The sequence below is a fragment of the Prionailurus bengalensis genome, chromosome A3 (assembly GCF_016509475.1).
Source record: "Prionailurus bengalensis isolate Pbe53 chromosome A3, Fcat_Pben_1.1_paternal_pri, whole genome shotgun sequence".
In the NCBI taxonomy this organism is placed as follows: Eukaryota; Metazoa; Chordata; class Mammalia; order Carnivora; family Felidae; genus Prionailurus; species Prionailurus bengalensis.
In genome coordinates, this window is record NC_057354.1 from 54,118,096 (window position 1) to 54,133,643 (window position 15,548).

Below are 15,548 nucleotides of genomic sequence, written 5' to 3' on the forward strand. Positions count from 1 at the left end.
TTATTTTGATTTTACTTTGATTTTGGCAAAAGAGTTTCCCCGTGCATTTCCGCAGGAGGAAGGAGCCAACCTAACTTTTCTAGCTTCTGTTGTTTTTCAAAGGGATGAAAACTGGCCTGTCCCTTCGCAGATCTGCTTCTCTGCTCCCCTCCCCCAGTTCTACCTGCACCTCCTTTTCCCTTTATTCTTCTTTCCCTGGCGCCCCCTCTAGCTGGATTCTACTCAGAGTTTCTCCCCTCTTCATGAGGATCTCTGTTTTGGAAGAAAGTTTAGTTTGTTGGTTGTAGAGAACTTACAGGCCTCATTTCTCCGGCACCTTTGGATATACCATGTCAAAGACTCCTTACACAGACCACCGAAATACTGCTACCACCACCCCTACGGAGTTTTGCCTGGCCTTTGGTCGGTCCCCAACCTCCCCTGGGGAAGGGGTCCTGTGTCAGGGCCCTGGTCCCAGCCTTCTCTCTGTTTCCTCTGGAGGAGCACTGGGGCTGCATTGGTTCTAGGCTGCGGATGCTTTGATCCTAATGCTGTTTGGGGAGTGTGGGGGGATCCCTTGTCCCTAGTTCTCTTGGAGACATAGCCTGTGGAACTTTGGCTGTCCTATACTAGAACCTTGTTTGCTTGTATGGCCCATCCGAGAGATTCAAAACCTGCCATCTTCCTGGAGTTCTCTCTACAAGGCGAGACTGAAGTAGGAGCCACTGAGGATTAAGATAATTAAGACAATGCCTCTAACAGGTTTATTTTTTTGTATCTAAGATATTGGTTAAATGTCTATGACCACTCCCCCACTAGCTTTCTTGAGGGAAAGCTATCACCTATGATCCGTCTTTCTATCCCCAGGGCCCCCATCACGTAGAAGAGACACATTCCATCTTGTTGCATTGAATTAAAGTAATATTTCTTGCCAGGGACTGTGATTCTACCCTTTGTTTCTACTGGGGCTGGATAACTACTAAGAAATGAAATATGTGTGCAGCTCATATATAATTGAAGACCCAAATACATTTTCCTTTCCTTGAAGAAACATAAGAGAATAAGAAGCCAAGGAGACCTGAGTTCAAATAAGTAAAGAATTAGCATTTCAAAGACACTAACTGATAAATTTCACTGATAGCTGCTTTCTCTTTTAGAAAGTTAATTGGTGTAAAATTTTCAAGATTGCATTTTGAAAAAGTCAATGCAAAAACTGTATGTAGCAGTTATTAGAATTCCTTTTCTTTAATTTGTCCTTTGCAGCTGTCTTAGTCCTTTGGGTTGCTATAACAGAATAACAGATGGGGTGGTGAATACACAAGGACATTCGTTGCTCAGTTCCAGAGGCTGGAAGTTCAAGGTCAGAGTACCAAAGTGGTCAGGCGAGGGCCCCCCACCGGGTCATAGACTCCTTGTGTCCTCATATGGTGGAAGGGATAGGGAGCTGTCTGGGGTCTCTTTATTTTGGGGGGTGGGGTCTCTTTATAAGGGCATTAATCTTATTCTTGAGGTTTCCACCCACCTGACTTAAGCACCTCCCAAAAGTCCCACTTCCAAATGCCATCGCCTTTGGGGGTTAGGATTTCAACATATGAATGGGGGGGGGGCGGGGGAGAGACAAAAACTTTCAGACCACACCAGCAGTCTACAACCTTTGCACAGATCATCTTACTTGGAGTTCATAACATCTGTGTGAAGTGGGCAGGTCGTGTGAACTTCATTAATGCTGAGAGTTAAATAGCTCTCTGGAGAGCAAGCCTAGATTAAATCTCAGGCTTCCAGAAACAGCAGAGCTGGATAAAAAGGGTGAGGAGAAGCCCCATCTCTGACTTGCAGAGATTGCAAGGTCCTATCCCAGTTCCCATTAGGGACCAAGCAGGCTCGTACCCTCAGTCCAAGGATGCTGGAAAGGAGCTCTACACTATGCTTGCCCGCATGGATATCATTCATTTTCCCATGGAGAAGCTTTTGTTAGCAACTGCAATTTGTAGAGAAATTTTGCTATGAAAATAATCTGTTATTCTCTTTAAAAGTGCAAGACAGGGGCGCCTGGGTGGCTTAGTCGGTTGAGTGTCCGACTTCGGCTCAGGTCATGATCTCACAGCTCATGAGTTTAAGCCCCGCATCGGGCTCTGTGCTGATGACTCAGAGCCTGGAGCCTGCTTTGGATTCTGTGTCTCCCTCTCTCTCTGTCCCTAACCCACTCACATTCTGTCTCTGTCTCTCTCAAAAATAAACATTAAAAAAAATAAAATAAATAAAAGCACCAGACACCCCCATTTTCCATGCCAATTATGAAATTGGGAACTTATTTGCAGATAAGAAGGACAGGGGTGGCTGGTAGACAATATTTGCCACCTATGTCCTCTTAGAAAACTGATTCTCAAACAAGAGCTGAGCTTCCTCCTAAAATGCAGATTCTGCTTCCGGAGGTCTGAGGACAGCCCTAGAGTCAGCCAGACTTCCAGACTCTCAGGTGATGTCTTTACATCCATATTTTTATATTCTATACTTTACTAAAATATTTTTACCATCATTGTTCTCTTTTGGAATTAATGCGGTTAAGTTCCAGAACTGTTGTGATTTAGTAAATTGCAATATATTAGAACTTGTTACATTCTTTTGCAGACCATTCAGTTTTGCTGTGCCCCACACTTGCAGCCTCTAGGCTCCCACCAGCTGCTCACACACTGACCCTCAGAATCGCCTGGAGGCCTGGCTGAAACTCACATTGGTATGCCCCAGTGACCCAGTGGGTCAGGGGTTTGAGAATTTGCATTTGTAAAAAGCTCCCTGTGAAGCTGTTGGTCTAGGGATACACTTTGCAAACCGATGTTGTTTGTTGATAAAGCTGAAGGGTTATTTGCATACTCATTTTAAAGTCCTGTAGATAGAAATTTCTTAAATATCTACATGATCGATGTCAAGTTTGAACACCATAAAATTGAAAATAGTTGTGTGTTTATTTTCATGCCCATCCCTAGGGTTGTAGATTGAGGCAGTGGGTTTGGGAGAGAAATATTCATTTTCTTAGAGTTGTAAGTTAATAAATAATTACTTACTTTTATCAGCTACAGTAACACACTATTCCTGTTAGTCTTCTATTTCATTTCACCGAGTTGTAGCAATTTAGAAAGACAGCCTGACAGCCCCATGCCAAGAAGGAGCACCACAAAGTACTTTTTACTGGGTGCAGTTTTCCTGCACAAGCAGCAGGGGGCAGCAGTACTGTCTGCATTTTACACCCGAGCGGCGCAATAATACTAAATAGAAACAAGAAGCAATGGCATTTGGCTTTGTGATTTGAGTAAAACTGAATGGTCTGCAGAAGAACGTAACAGTTATAACGTATTGCAATTTACCAGATTACAACAGTTCCCGAGCTTAAACGTCTTCATTCCCAAAGAGCACAATGATGGTAAAAATATTTTAGTGAAGTGTAGAATATAAAGATATGGATGTACAGTAAGAAATAGACGAGTCTTGGGGGCGCCTGGGGGGCTCAGTCACTTGAGTGTCCGACTTCGGCTCAGGTCATGATATCGCTGTCCATGAGTTCAAGCCTTGCATCGGGCTGTGTGCTGACAGCTCAGAGCCTGGAGCCTGCTTCGGATTCTGTGTCTCCCTCTCTCTGCCCCTCCCCCACTAATGCGCTTGCTCTCTCTCTCTCTCTCTGTCAAAGATAAATAAACATTAAATTTTTTTAGTAAAAAAATACATAGACGAGTCTTAAATGTTTATTTAGGTACTTCATACGAATCCACTTGAAAATATCAATAAACTGTATCCATCATTTCGTGCAGACCAGAAATATCTGCCGTGAACAGTGCCTTCACCTTCTTGCCTGAACTCAGCTGAATCTGGTGCTCCTCTGTGGAGTTCTGCTCTGAGAAGTCACCTGCCCTCTGTCTGCTCACGGTCTTTCCTTCTCCACCTGTCCTACCTCTGGGCTCACTGGGAAGCAACAGGCTGATTTGCTCCTTGCTGTCGCATCCTGTGCCTACCACATGCTCCCAGCCCGCCAAGATGAAACTTTGCAGCTCATGCTATAGACTCCGGCACATGACCCCTATGGTTAGAGGGTACCCACTGAGGTTGCCCTGCCTCGTTCCTTAAAGATTTTAGCCCTTGGCTCCTGGTCAGTCCCCAGCACTTCTGCTACATTTCTGACGTCTCCGTGTCTGCTGGACAATCCCTCCAGTACTCTGGCCACTCAGTCACCTCTTCCTCAGCTCCAGGATCCTGTTGCCCACCCCAAATCGATCCCATCACGGGCTTTGTCATGATCAGCCCTATGAACCTGGCATCACCTCAGTTTCCAGCGGTCCATTCCCTGATACTTGCCTCCTATTTCCCAGCCATGCACCTGCATGCCAGTGATGCTCCGATCCCCGTGGGATCTACAACCACTGATGCTAGATCTGCCCTCAGTCCCTCTCCTCTTCACCTTCCTCCTGCTTCCCTTCTCTCCCAGCTTGGATCTCAGAGTCCACACACACCCAGTGTGTCTGCCCATCCTCCCAAAATCATTAGCCTGGAGAAATCCCAAATCCAACTAGGTCCAACTCTGCCAGTGTCCCATCTGCACCATACACCTGAACATAGTGCAGAAAAACTGACCTGAACTAGCAGGGTTCACTTAGATTGATGATCACGAACCTCAGAAGAGTCTTCGGAGCTGTGTGGCAATCTCACATCCCCCACTCAAGGCAGCGCCCTCTGTCCTACGAGAATACGCTACTCCTTTTCCTCTCACCTCAAGCTTTCGACCCTTCTGCCCCTAACCTCAATGCCATCACATAACATCATTTTCTTTTCTTTTTTTTTTAAGTTTATTTATTTTGAAAGAGAGAGAGAGAGAGACAGCAGGGGAGGGGCAGAGAGAGAGGGAAACAGAATCCCAAGCAGGCTCCACAGGGTCAGCACAGAGCCCCTGACTTGGGGCTCGAACTCAGGAAACTGAGATCATGACCTGAGCCGAAACCAAGAGTCAGACGCTTAACCTACTGAGCCACTCAGGTGCCCCTCATTTTCTTTTCTTTTTTATTGAAATATAATTGACATACAATGTTATATTAGCTTCAGATGTACAACATACTGACTTAACAATTCTGTACGTTACTCAGTGCTCATCACAGCAAGTGTAGCTACCATCTGTCACCATAGAACGTTATTAAAATATTGACTATATTCCTTGTGCTGTACCTTTCACCCCTGTGACTTATGTATTTTATAACTGGAAGTTTGTACCTCTTAATCCCCCTTTATCTATTCTGCCCATCCCCTGCCTCCTACCCTTTGGCAACTACCAGTTTGTTCCCTGTGTTTAAGGGTCTGTTTGTTTTTTGTTCACTTGTTTTGAGAATCCATATATAAGTGAAATGGTATATGCCTTTCCCTGTCTGACTTATTTCACTTAGTGTAACACCCTCTGAGTTTATCCATGTTGTTACAAATGACAAGATCTAATTCTTTCTTATGGCTTCATAATATTCATATACATACATATATACATATACATATATGTATATACATATCTATACACACATATACATGTATGTATACACATATATATGTATACACACACACACACACACACACATATATATATCTCACATCTTCTTTATCCATTCATCTATCCATGGACACTTGAGTTGCTTCCATATCTTCTTGGCTATTGTAAATAATGCTGCAATAAACATAGGGGTGCATGTATCTTTTTGATTTAGTGTTTTCATTTTCTTTGGGTAAATACCCAGTAGTAGGCTTACTGGAAAAAAATCAATCAAAAGAGGGTGTCTACATCCACTTACCTACCTGTGTCTGCCCACACTGGGCCTTCCCTCCTGTTAGTGTGCATGAGCTGTCGTTCTCCTAGTCAAGACCAAATCCCCCACCCAGACACTGAACTCCATCTCCTTCCACTGTCTCGAGGACAGGACTCCAGCAATTCTCTCCCCACTCTCTTCTGCATTGTAGGATTTCTTTTCTTCTGCATCACTCCCATCAGGAAACAAACTGGTAGTTTGTTTCATCTCATCCTGGAAGAAAGACAGAGAGACAGGGATAGGGAGGGAGACGAGGAAGGAAGGAAGGAAGGAAGGAAGGAAGGAAGGAAGGAAGGGGAAAAAAGGAAGGAAAGAGGAGCTAGGGAAGGAGAGAAGGGAGGGAGGAAGGGAAGGTGGGAGGAAGAAACCTTTGTTAACCTCACATCTCCCTTTAACCTCTGCTCCATTTCTCGGGTCCTATTTAAAAACAAACTTCTCGGGGTCTCTGGGTGGCTCAGTCGGTTGAGTGTCCACCTTCGGCTCAGGTCATGATCTCACCGTTGGTGAGTTCAAGCCCCACATCAGGCTCTGTGCTGACAGCTCAGAGCCTGGAGCCTGCTTCAGATTCTGTGTCTCCCTCTCTCTCTCTCTGCTCTTCCCCTACTCGCACTCTGTCTCTCTCAAAAAATAAATAAAACATTAAAAAAAAACCAACTTCTCAAGGAGGTCTCCCTACTGTCACCTCCACCACCTCACCTCCCATTTTCTCTGGAATTCACTACACAACATGCCCCTTCAACAAGGTCACCTTCACCTTCCTGGGTCTCAGCCCTCGTTTTTTATACCTGTAGCCTGTAGCCTGGCTGATCACCTCTTCCTTGGGACACCTTCTCGTCAGAAACCATATCCTTTCTTGAGTCTCCTTGTACCTTGTTGAAAGCTCTTTCTCCATCATTTCACTAATTCATCCTCAGCTCCCTGCATGTGCCCAGGCCCCAGAGTGTGGTCACTGGTCAGCTGTTCCTTCCTATTCACACTTTCTCCCAAGTGACATCTTCAGTCCTGTGGCTTCAGACCCCATCTCTCTATTGATCACGGTAGATGTCTTTAATGGATGTCTTTATCCTGGACCCCTCCCTCCTGCCATGCATCTCCAACAGTATCTTCTTCTGGAAATCGTCTCAAAAGAACCTCAGATTTCACATAGGCAAAACCCTGCTTCTTCTACAATCTTCTGCATCTTGGTGGGTGACAGCAGTACCTTGGACCTTGAGGTCTCTCCACATCATTAGCAAATTCCATCTACTCTGTTTCAAAATATGCCCAGAATTCAGTTGCTTCTCCCATCTCTTAGCATCACCTCTCTCTAGCTGCAGTGTCTTAGTTTATCACAACTGCCTCATACCTGGTTCTTCCTGCCCACTTCTGTTCCCCCGTAGACCGTTCTCAAAATAGCCACAAACATGTTTTTTTTTAAAACCTAAGTCGTGTCCTGTTCCTTGACTCAGACCTCCAACAGCTGTTCATCCCACTGTAGAGCTAAAATCAGAGTTGTCACTACGATCCCCGTCTTGTGCCATCTCTGCAATCTTATCGCCCTATTTCCCACCGCTGTCCCCTGTATGTGCCTCCTAATAATGCAGGGCTCTGCTGCTTTTCAGTCGTGCTGAACACATTTCCTTCTCCAGCTCCCTATACCTCAAATGCCTTAGTGCACGCTGCTATAACAAAATGTCACAGACTGGGGACCCTAAAGGACAGACATTCATATCCTACAGTCTGGAGGCTAGAGGTCCAAGCTCAAGAAGCCAGCAGATCCAGTATCTGGTGAGAGTCTGCTGCCTGACTTACAGCCACCGTCTCGCTGTGGCCTCCCATGGCCAAAAAGAGGGCTCTGTTCTCTTCTTCTTCTTCTTCTAAGGATACAAATCCGAGCATGGGGGCTCCACCTTTGGGACCTCACTAACCCTAATGACCTCCCACTGCCCCCACCCCCTAGCCCCATCTCCTTAGATGGTAGGGCTTCCCCGTGAATGTTGCGGGGGGACACAAACATGTGATCCGTAAAACCCTGTCAGGCCCCTTTGGACTTGCCCACTGCCTTCTGGGCTCTCCCCAACATCTCCTTATTAGGTGCCTTCCTAAAAGGGGAAATTCATAACGCCCTAAATATTTAATGACGAATACAAAGACTGCCCCCTACTTATCAATTTGAACATAAAAATGAGAATTTGAAAGCATACCTCCATCTGAAAGTTTTTGATCACTGGGAAATCCTTGCTGGTCCGTGGGCAGAGGATGGGAGAGCCAGTCATCAGCAAGGTTTGTCTCTCAGCCTCTGTAGAGTGTAAAAAGGAGGCGAGGCTCCCACAGCAGTCTTGAAAAGATCCACCAGCGTCCTCCATGTGTTTGTTTATGCTACAATTGTCCTTTTCACATTTCTTGGACCCTGAACAGCTAAGCTGAGTCCTCTTAGGACCTGAAATGAAATGAGTAAGATGCTTAGCAGATTCAATAGCCTCAGTCGGTCTGTGTACATTTGTTATAACCAAGTCGGTCCTGTCCCTTTTGCACAGATTGGTAGATCGGGCCCTCACCTGCCTCTGGCAGTCGTGGGCAGGTCACACAGTCAAAAGCATCAGAAGCTACAGAAAATGGTCCTTTTCAGGAGAAGACCATGTTTAAAGTTATTTGGGATCAATTATTTCTCTGGATGCTTCTCATATGTAAATTTCCAGATAAATAATCTCCAACTGTAGTAATGATGTCAGTAGCTACCATATATATTAACCACTGTGATAGGTGCTTTGCATGAATTATCTAATTCCTGATTCCACAATATTGCAGAGAAATCAAAATTCAGTAAGGTGAAAAATTCAGGCATTCAACATCCTCCTCCTTCCAATAATTTAGTAATTGATCCTGAAGTTCGAATAATTCTAATTTATGGTTTAAGCCTTTCTGAGTGTATGTTGAAAAGAGAATAAAAAGAAGAATAAAGTGTTTGGTAATTCACAGGAGAAAAGTGAAGAAAATATCATTAAAATAATGGCCAATTGTGGCCCCAGCAGCATCTCTTCTGATTGGTCCATGGCCATGTGTGAAGCTACTGATAATTCAAGTATATGTCCCTTTCCTTGACTTTCAACAGCACTGGGAGGGCCTGCCCTATAAAATCCTCACCCACTACCTAGGAAACCTCATCTCCAACCATGGGCATCCCTCTCCCCATGAGTACACATCCCCCATGTCTGAGTCATTCTGTCTGAAATAATACACCTGAGGGAGAATGAACTTGGTCAGCTGGAGTCTTTTGAGGTGGGTACAGGCACGCCCAGTTGGTGCTCTCTGAGATCGCAACAGTACTGAGTTGTAGTTCTGAGACTTTGTGACTTTATTCCCCGGCTATCAGGGAATGACTGCTAATTTCATACACATGCATGCACACACACACATGCACATACACACACGTGCACTTGCCAATGGCAAGTATCCATTTCTCAGAGTGAGCACAGTCTAAGGAGCACAGTTTAATGGCTCCATTTTTTTCTGAGGTCACCTGGCTCACAATGGAATTAATAATTTACAAGACTTCACATTATTTTGCAGATTACAGATGGTTGTCTTTCTTTTTCCTTGGTGCATTCTCAAATACACTATCGAGGTATTATAATTAAGAAAAGGAATCATAGCTGAATATAAACTTCTAAAGGGCCAATCCATAGCCAAACAAAGACTCAGCAGAAGCTTCCAAATCCTTCTTTATGAAGGCCCAATTAAATTATTAGACAAGGTATTCCCCATTCCACCCCCAGTCTGTGGTTAGGATGAATGCTGATAAGTTTCTTCTTCCATTGAAATCATATTCACTAAATATAGAGAAGGGAGTGTTCAGTCTACCCTAAGGACACAATACCCTCTCCTCAAGAGATAATGCATCTGAGGGTCCCCCATTTCATAAACTGCCATGGCCAACAGGGCACAGGAGAAAAGGCCAGCCCTAAGATGGATCAGCATCTAGGAAAAACGATGCCAAAGCACACGGTGACAGAAGTAATATGGTCAAGCAGGTAAAACGCACTGTCACATTGGTCCAGTGGTGTCTGTCCATGAGCCAGGCAGCGATCAGCAGTGAGAGTGAGAGAAAAATTGGGGGCACATGCATGGGAAATCCTGAGCTGCTAGTGATCCAGAAGTAAGGCAGAGAACAGCACTGGATGGTGAGCTCATGGTGATAAGCCTTTGTTGCTGGTTGGAAGTGAGGCCATGATCCCTTGGAAGGAGTTGAGCCATGTTGAGTCCCCAGGCTGCCTTAGTGCTTCTCTAGCAGAAACAACAAATCCAGCACATTCCAGAAAGTAGAAAATAAGACCATCACTGACTCCAGACTCATTGTCCCCCTCTTCCACAGTGGGAAACAGATTTCCAGATTGTTTCAACAGTGTTACTCGAGATAACCTGAGAAGTCCAACGTGAGTTCCTTCCCCTAGTAGACTAATTATTGCACTTAGGGTGATGATAGAATCTTATTAGTTTGACTAGCTCTCGTGCACATGGGACAGGAAGAGGGGAGCCCCCAAACTGCCTATACAGAGCAGGATTGCTAAGGAACAGAGGAGAGGGGAGTCTCCACAGAATAAGATGCAGTGATGAGGAAAAAAATAAAACATGTCCAGTGTAATATATTTGATAGGTTTTCAACTGGAAGAGTGCTTTGATTTGAAATATCCATTTCTAGGAGGCAATACTCATCCAGATTGCACAGATTTTTATTTAATCTAAGGGTACACTTAAAAAAGAATAGAACTGTTTAAAAGGGGAAGGCAAAACTGAAATGCCCTGTTTCATAAAGTAGAGAGCATAGTACTTCATCTGAGATGCTGAGGGGGAATTCTGGCTTGGAAAGGGATGGTGAGTCAAAAGACTGGCAAAGTCAAGTTCACAAGGACATAAAAATCCTAGGATTCTAGGTCTCAATTGCATTGTTCAAAGAGAAGAAGAAAGCACACAATCAGAAGTATAAACATGGAGGCCATAGTAAGCAAGATTTGGCTGTTAACAAATGTTATTTTCCTTTCTTCTCCTCTCCCCCCAGAATAAGATTGAATCCTCACCATGTAGAACCTGGCAGCAGTCAGCTGCGGGCTTGCTGCTCTTTGCGGGGGGCCACTGTGGGTCCCAATTTGAGTGCTAGAGAGTTGAGATGGCTTACTTGTGAAGGCACCTTTCTTTTAAAATGGAGCCTTTCAGGGGTGCCTGAGTGGCTCAGTCAGTTGGGTGTCTGACTTCAGCTCAGGTCATGATCTCACAGCTTGTGAGTTCAAGCCCTGCATCGGGCTCTGTGCTGGCAGTTCGGAGCCTGGAGCCTGCTTCGGATTCTGCGTCTCCCTCTCTCTCTCTCTGCCCCTTTCCCACTCACGCTCTGTCTCTTTCATAAATAAATAAACGTTGAAAAAAATTTTTAATGGAGCCTTTCAGTGAGCCACGTGGGTGGCTCAGCTGGTTGAGCAGTTGAGCGTCTGTCTCTTGATTTCAACTCAGGTCAGGTCATGATCCCAGGGTTGTGGGATCAACCCGCACGTCAGGCTCTGCACTGATTGTGGAGACTGCTTAAGATTCTCTCTCTCTCTCTCTCTCTCTCTCTCTCTCTCTCTCTCTCTTCAAAATGAAAAAATAAATAAAGTAAAATAAAATAAAATAATAAAATAGAGCCTTTCAATAGTTGATTTTGGTGTCTCTGTTCCTGCAAGTGTAAGATGCTCCTCACACTTCGCTGTGATGATGCCAGAGCACAGGAATTACACCTGCTCACCATTCCCCATGGTATCCTCAGCCCTGGCATGCGCTGTGCCCACTCTGGGTTGTAGGCATCCAATAAATATTGGCTGCATGGACACATGAACAAATCAGTTCTTTTTCAGTTATTTATTTCAGTCTTTAACAAAGGAAGTAACTACTTGATAAAGATCTGAATGTTGTTGATGGGGCTTTAGAGAATTTTATTTTACTTCATTTTTTTAAGTTGATTTTTATTTGAGAGAGAGATAGAGAGCAAGCAAGGGAGTGACAGAGAGAAGGAGACAGAATCCCAAACAGGCTCCACGCTGCCAGCACAGAGAGCCCAATATGGGGTTCCAACTCATGAACCGAGAGATCATGACTGGATCCAAAGTCAAGAGTCAGACACTTAACCGACTGAACCACCCAGGCACCCACTTACAGAATCTTAAACTCCCTCCTTTATATGATGTTTCATGACAAAGTAAATAATAGAAATCTTTGACCCAGTCTTCCATGAAAAATAATTTTGTTCAACGTAGTTATCAGACTAATACCATTTTCCTGATTTCTTTTCCAGAAAAATCTGTTGTAGTGACTTTGCCTATACTTTGTGAACTAGTTAGTATTAAACTTATTCTCACATCGCAACTTTACGGCACCCTTCTGTCGTACTGCATCCTTATGTCCAAGTTAGGAACTGACTTTTCCTCTTTTCTATATATTTCCCACCTCTTGCTAGTTGAATGCTGTTGCCTCAGTTAAATGTCTTCACCATGGGGATGGCTGACCTTTTACAAAGTATTTATTAAATGAACAAGCTGACTTTTATCCCTCAAGGCTAACTGTAAATAGCTGAACTTTAAATTTTCTTTATTGAGAATTTCAAGGATCCCTTCCTCAAAAGCTACTTACACACGTTTCTTACCTTCCTCCATAGTTTTTACAGCACAGACTTAGGAGTGAAGTGCAATAATTAAAAGAAGTAAAGTCAACTCTATATGGTGTTATCTTTTTAAAATCGTTCACATCAAAAAAAGAGCTTATCTTTTTTAAAGGAAAAATTTATAATGTGTGCACATGAATACCTATGTCCAAATATTCCAGACTTTTAACTTTGCTTGGATTTTGTTTAATATCAGTTTCCAAACATGATTTTCTTTTGTTTTCCATTGGTTGATTCCACCTAATAAAGAAAAAGCCTCTGGAATTTACAAAAGGATAAGAGTGTTTGATCAGTGGCTACACCCTGGTCCTATTCCATATTCCTAAAGCCAGCATAAAATAAAAATATGAAGCAGTCATAGTTTGCTCCCTGGAACTTCCATGTGGAGTCCCCATCTGCCCTTCAGGGCTGCCTCACCTCTGGTGGAGAGCCCTCTGCCTTCCCTCACCACCTGTTGGCAACATGTGGCCTTTTTGGAAATCATCTGATTGAATTGTATAGTAGAAATTACTAATAGCTTTCAGAGTTAATTCCCATTACTCCTTATATCTAACTAAAGACAATTCAGAGCTCCTGGGTGGCTCAGTAGATTAAGTGTCCAAGTGTCCAACTCTTTTTTATTTTTAATTTTCCGTAATGTTTATGTATTTTTTTAGAGACAGAGTGAGAGAAACAGAGCAGGAGTGGAGGAGGGGCAGAGAGAGGGAGACACAGAATTGGAACCAGGCTCCAGGCTCTGAGCTGCCAGCACAGAGTCCGACGTAGGGCTCGAACTCAACCATGAGATCACGACCTGAGCCCAAGTCTGGCGCTTAACCAGCTAAGCCACCGAGGCACCCCAAGCATTCAACTCTTAGTTTAGGTTCAGGTCATCATCTCATGGTTTGTGAGATGGAGCCCCACATTGGGCTCTGTGCTGACCCTGCAGAGCCTGCTTGGGATTCTCTCTCTCTCTCTCTCTCTCTCTGCCCTTCTCCCTATCATTCTCTCTCTGTCTCTCTGTCTCTCTCTCTTTCTCTCTTAAAAATAAATAAATAAACTTAAAAAAATTCATTCATAATAGTCACAGAAGGTAGTAACTGGGAGAGCAGGCATGGCACCCTCCACGATCTTGGCTTGGAGGCAGTGGAACACTTCCCGGAGAGCCACATTCCTGCTGGAGCCCCTTACAGCTGTGTCTCCACCACCCACGCCACACTCATGTCTTGTGCAATATGTCTGACTGTGGAAATTAGACCCCAAACTACACTTTCACTCCAAGGAAGATTGGAGAAGGTGGGATGGTTTTATGAGGGTTTTATATATATATATATATATATATATATATATATACACACACACACACACACACACACACACATTGGAAAGTCAGGGCTTACAAAGTGGGAAATCCCAAAATGTAGAAACAGTTCCCAAAAAGCACTGGGCAGCCACAAAAGACTGATTCCACTCCAGATAAGAAGCCAGAAGGCTTACTCATACAAATGTTAATGTACTTGCCCCAGGACACACAACCAGGAATTGACAATCTGGGAAGCTAGGCTCTCCTAACCATTGTGCAGGACAGCTCCCTAGGACATGGGGATATTTGGTGTGGGAGGTTCACTGACACCACCTCTTTTGGGTTCTTGGACCTCATTCCAGTATGGGGGGGGGGGGAATCTCCCCTCAACACAACACCAAACAACTCTTAGACACCCTGCTGGTGAGGCTTCAACTCAGTTCTGACATGAACCACCCAGAGATGGTACCAGGTTCCATAGGTGAGGACATGGTTTCATGAGACTGCCCCCCAGCCCTCATTTCAGACACCAGTCACAAGCCTCAGGCTATCACCAGCTCCAAATTGGAGGCTCCTAAGACCTCCTCCTTCCGTTCCTTTAACTTGTTGGAGCAGCTCACAGAACTCACAGAAACACTCACATTTACCAGTGTATTAAAGGGTACGATAAAGGATATGAATCAGCAACCAGATGAAGAGATACATAAGTTGAGTTATGGGAAAAGGGTGAGGAACTTCTCTGCCATCCACAGGCCACACTTTCTTCAATTTCCATGCATTCACCAACCAAGAAGCTCTCTCAACCCAGTCATTTTTAGTTCTTGTGGAGGTTTCACTACCCAGGCATGATCAACAAAGTCATGGTCCATTGGCTGATTTGACCACAAGCCCCTCTCCCCTCCCTTGAGATCAGGATATGGGGCTGGAAGAGTAGGGGGTGAATCTGAAAGTTGGAAGCCCCTAATCACGCCATTGGTCCTCCCAGCAACCAGCCAACACCCTTGGGTGTTGTCAAAAGCCACCTTCGTGAGTCACTTTTATGGCTCTGGGATTCTCGGAAACTGTAGAGGAAGTCCAAATATATATGAGAAATATACTTTGGTCATCTGAATAATTAAATATATATTTCTTATATCATTATATTGCAGGAAGGGAGATGACAGATAGATAGATAGATAGATCATCATGCAAGACAAACTGGTAAATAGAATAGAAAGCCCAGAAATATTGCCACACATTCATACAGTTCTGGGCCTTCTCTATAAAGAGACAGGGCCCTAAAGATGAATGGGGAAAGAATGCTCTTTACATTAACTGGGGCAGAGACAACTAAGTATCCTTATACGGATCTTTACATGACACAATTCTCAGATCAATTCCAAATAAATTTAGGGCCCAAATCTTTAAGACTACAAAGCTATTAGAAAACAATACGAAGAAGAAGAAGAAGAAGAAGAAGAAGAAGAAGAAGGAAAAGGAGAAGGAGAAGAAGGAGAAGAAAAGAAAAGAAAAGAAAAGAAAAGAAAAGAAAAGAAGAAAGAAAAGAAAAAATAATTCAGGAAAATATTACAGAAAAAATAATGTCTTCAAGGAATCTTAAAAATTTTTCTTAGACAAGATACAAGAGCATTACTGGTAAAGGAAAATGTTGATAAATTGGACAATATTAAAATTTAAAACTTCTTTTCATCAAAAACTACCATAGAGAGGCTTTTGCATGTTTACTAACAAAGAAATTTGTTCTGGAAAACATAAATAATTTATACCAATCAGTAAAAAGGCCCAGACCACAGAA